Source organism: Primulina huaijiensis, chromosome 2 (genome assembly GCF_012295235.1).
Source record: "Primulina huaijiensis isolate GDHJ02 chromosome 2, ASM1229523v2, whole genome shotgun sequence".
Lineage (NCBI taxonomy): Eukaryota > Viridiplantae > Streptophyta > Magnoliopsida > Lamiales > Gesneriaceae > Primulina > Primulina huaijiensis.
In genome coordinates, this window is record NC_133307.1 from 18,819,474 (window position 1) to 18,820,662 (window position 1,189).

Genomic DNA, 1,189 nt, shown 5'->3' on the forward strand with positions numbered 1-1,189 from the left:
TTTTCATGGATGACCCAAATTAGATATTCGTCTTACAAAATACGACCCGTGAGAGCGACTCACACAAGTTTTTGCCTAGATTGAAATTTTATTGTCAAAAAATCCTCATACACCAAAATATATACATCCTAATTATACCTCTGTGTGAGATTTTTTTTTGTACTTTAAAATATAAATTTGTATAATATAATTTCCCGGCCCTAAAAACACTCACAAATAATGTTGTGTATTTACATAATTTAGAAAGTCGTGCGTTACCTTAAATTAGAGTTCGAAACTTCACCACGTAACACTTGTCATGATTAGTCACCACGACAAGGGAGAAAATTTTTCTATATGAAACGGTTTTCTAATTAATTTAAGAAATATACATTTCACCCTACATCTTATTTATAATATTATAGAGAAATCGATATACATAGGGGAAGAAGGTGAAAAATCCTCAATTAAAACATTTCTTTGGGTTCACTCCCTACTCACAAAATTGTGGTACTATATCATACAAATTGTGGTACACTTCATGTGAAAATGTGGTACACTTCATGTGGAAATGTGGTACTAAAAAAGTACCCAGGGACTGAACACAAAAAAAAAACGACGGTTGGGGACTGAAGGCCAATTTCCCGATATATATATGTATATAATTCGTAGAATTCAAGACATCGTTAAGCGAAACAATAATACGCTATCATTTTACGTTTTGGCAAAAACTTGTGTGAGACGGTCTCACGGGTCGTATTTGTGAGACGGATCTTTTATTTGGGTCATCCATGAAAAAGTATTACTTTTTATGTTAAGAGTATTACTTTTTATTGTGAATATGGGTAGGGTTGACCCGTCTCACAGATTAAGATCCGTGAGACGGTCTCACATGAAACTCACTCTTACGTTTTATCATTCATATCAAACAGTGTTGTCTCAAATATTAATTAAAGATTTACGTCTTTTAGTAACTATCTTGATCACAAAATGAATATTGCCTAGAATAACCCTATTTTTTAGATAATAAATTGTTATTTTCCTCAGTAAATATAGGAAAATTTTTCTCTCGAATACAATATCATATGATTTATATCTAGAAGTTTATTTAAATAAAATATTATATGTTTTATATTTCAAAGTTCTATTATTAAGAATTAAAATTAATAGTTTATTTTTTCAATATTACGGAACAAACATGTGTGTGTGT